The sequence below is a fragment of the Peromyscus eremicus genome, chromosome 4 (assembly GCF_949786415.1).
Source record: "Peromyscus eremicus chromosome 4, PerEre_H2_v1, whole genome shotgun sequence".
Classification (NCBI taxonomy): domain Eukaryota; kingdom Metazoa; phylum Chordata; class Mammalia; order Rodentia; family Cricetidae; genus Peromyscus; species Peromyscus eremicus.
Window position 1 is genome coordinate 52,454,908 of NC_081419.1, and position 3,210 is coordinate 52,458,117.

Sequence of the window (3,210 nt, forward strand, 5' to 3'; positions counted from 1 at the left end):
GGGTGGTTCCTGTCTGCACAAGATAAAGAAGCTTTCCAATCATGCAAATGTGTGAGGCATTCGGCAACTAAACAAACTGTCTGGTAGCATTTCAAAAAGAGTGTTTTATGAAGGGTTTCTTCTAGAATCTGATGTCATGTCATCCTTAGTTCTCAGAGTCCTAAGAAGACAGAGGGTAGGATAAAGAGGGAGAAAGTAAAGAGCAAAAGAAAACAAAATCCTACATTTGGCAAACCAAATTACATCTTTTGTTTGTTTGTTTGTTTGTTTTTCGAGACAGGGTTTCTCTGTGTAGCTTTGCACCTCTCCTGGAACTCACTTTGTAGACCAGGCTGGCCTCGAACTCACAGAGATCCGCCTGCCTCTGCCTCCCAAGTGCTGGGATTAAAGGTGTGCACCACCACTGCCCAGCATCAAATTACATCTTAAAATTTTTCTGTAATTTGATTCTTACCTCCCTGCAACGGTGATATTAATTTACTATGGATTTTGTTTTGTTTTGTTTTTGTTTTTTCAAGTCAGGGTTTCTCTACTTAGCCCTGTAGGCCAGGCTGGCCTCAAACTCATAGATCTGACTGTCTCTACCTCTCGAGTGCTGGAATTAAAGGCATACACCATCACTGCCCAGCTTTATTATGGATTTTTTTTTAATACAGAAAAACTTTTCAAAGGGGAGATTTTAAGTCATTGGATTAAAAAAAAAGTATAACTTTTAAACATCAAGAGTTTTCAGATCCTTTAATCTATGTGTAATTAGCAATGCCTTTTCCTCCACATGGCTTTGTAGTCCCTATGAATACAGCTTGGGAAATTCTGTCAAAAGGAGAGGCAACATTTAGCATATAATTTCATACTCAGCTTCTAATTAATATTTGTAAATCCTTTCCTGGGAATTTTTTTTTTGTCAGTAGGGTAGTGCCTGAGAGAGACAGACAGTTGGAATTCGCTCCACTAACCCACCCATCAGGGGTGAGAAATAAGGTGGAGATGGAGGTAGTTAGGTAGATAGATGGCCAACATTACTTCTTCCGTAATTGGCCCCAACACACACAATCTCTGCAAATAGACATCTCATGGTGTGCTGGTAAATTTTACGTGCTCCCCTGTTGGGGCCAAGAGTGACAGGGAGCTGGTTTAACATCATCTGGGGATATATTTATGTGGGTGCTTCTGGGAAAGCTTGTCTTTTGAAGTAGGTGGTCTTCCCCAAGGTGGAGGGGATCCTCTGCTCCGTGAAGGCACCAAGAAAACACAAAGGTACAATTTGCTTCCTGCTGAGGTGAACACAGATCTTCTGCCCCAGCTCAGGTGGTTCTCAAGCCTCCAGGTCCAGACTGGAGTCGGAATCATCAGCACTTCAGCTCTGGCTTTGAGCCTCGTCACCAGCCTTCCTGAGCTTGGCCTGTGTGTGTGGCACCTCTCAGCCTCCACAGTGGCATGCTGTGACTTGGCTCCTGTGACTCCGTTTCTCTGAAGAACCCGGATTAACGCAGATGCATTCCTCTAGTGTGTACTGCTTTACCTGGATCACCTAGCCTTCCCTCTCTCCTTTCCAAAGCCCATTAGAAACACAGTTGGCTCAGCTCTGAATGGACAGCACTTTATTGGGCTTACATGGGACAGGCTAATAGTCTTCCTGGCATTTATGCCTGGTCCTCTACATCTGCTTCTCTTGAGAGTGGCATCTCACGGTTCAACATAAAACAGATCTTTTTTCTTGTTCTTTCCCATAACACATCAGAATGTCTTTCAGAATATGGTCCTGACGTCTCCAGCAGATTATTTTCACCCACATTCCCCTTAGCTTCTTAACTCTGAAAGGTGTCTTTGCTTTAAAACATGGGCCAGTGATTCTGGTGACCTAGCACGAAGAGGCATAATTCGTCACCAGCGTGAGGCCACACCTGTTATATTGCCGTAGGTAACTGATATGGGGCAAGCACTTTTACGTGGGTGCTTGCTTACCCCTTACAAAACCAAATCAAAACAGACAAGATGAAATGTTTACCAACTCTTTCTACATCCCTTTTCTGTGGGTGAGGAAGCCTAAGCTTGCCAACTTCCAAATATCCACAGCAATGCAACAAGATGCTAACCTCGGACTTTCTGACCCCCAAGCCCATGCTTCTTTCCAGATTTTCTCCCTGAACCAGGTGCATCACCATGTTGGAACCTTGTTTCAGGTACAAAAGCAGAAACCATGAGGGCAGGGCCCAGCACTGTGTTCAATAACGAATGACTAAGGTAATACCATCGTGTTCTGACTCCATTTTGTGTTTGCATAGACAGTTCTCAGCCCTCTGTTACCCTCCCCGAAAACTCACATCTGCCTTGGCAACATCTTTGAGATATCCATGGCCTTGATGATGGCCCATATGTATAACCAAAATAATTGGGAAGTTATGTCTAAAATAAATACTACGCTCTGCCAGGAATAAATATTTCAAGGTTACTCCAACCCTAACTTTGATGTATCTTTGTGGGTTTTTCCTTTAAAAATACTGTATCCCTGAACTTGGGCCCCAAGTGAGTTTTTGGAGGCTGAAGCCGAGCTTGGTCTGGCCATCAATAAAAAGGAATTAAATTTTTTTTTGTTTGGTTTTTTGTTTTTTGAGACAGGGTTTCTCTGTGTTGTTTTGGTGCCTGTCCTGGATCTCACTCTGTACATCAGGCTGGCCTTGAACTCACAGAGATCCGCCTACCTCTGCCTCCTGAGTGCTGGAATTAAAGGCATGCGCCACCATGCCCTGGAGGAATTGAAAATTTTAATTGGCTTAATCAGCATGGGTTGTCAACAATTATCTCATGTGGATCATTACAATAATAAGTCCTTTCAGTGATTTTAATGAGTACTAACTTTTTTTTTGTTTTAAATCCTGTCTGGAAACCACACAGGGAAACTTTAGGTCAAAGGAAATAGATATAATTTTCTGGCAGAATTGTTAACACAGGTGTGATCTGTTTCAAAAAGACGGATTTGTTGTCCTTGACCTGGAGTACTTTTTTTTGGCTTTGATGGACAGGAGGGCCTTGTGTTCCTAGGTCCTTCCAACTTTGAGTGAAGAGTACCATTAAATCTTAGGCTAAGCAACAACATTTGAAAAATCAAAATAAGTCTCGACACTTAAAATTTAACCCAATGGGCTGGAGAGCTGGCTCAGTGGTTAAAAGCATGTACCGATCTTTCAGAGGACCAGAGTTCAATTCCTA

At 42.8% G+C, this 3,210-nt stretch overlaps 1 long non-coding RNA gene across 1 annotated transcript; it reads right to left on the reverse strand.

Moving 5' to 3' along the window:
* Positions 1-1,584: 1,584 nt before the first annotated feature.
* Positions 1,585-2,748, reverse strand: LOC131908122 (uncharacterized). The gene is made up of 2 exons (XR_009378552.1): positions 2,703-2,748; positions 1,585-1,861 (listed from the first exon to the last, which is right to left on the reverse strand). It is a non-coding gene; the product is annotated as an uncharacterized LOC131908122 (long non-coding RNA).
* Between the last annotated feature and the right edge of the window lie 462 nt (positions 2,749-3,210).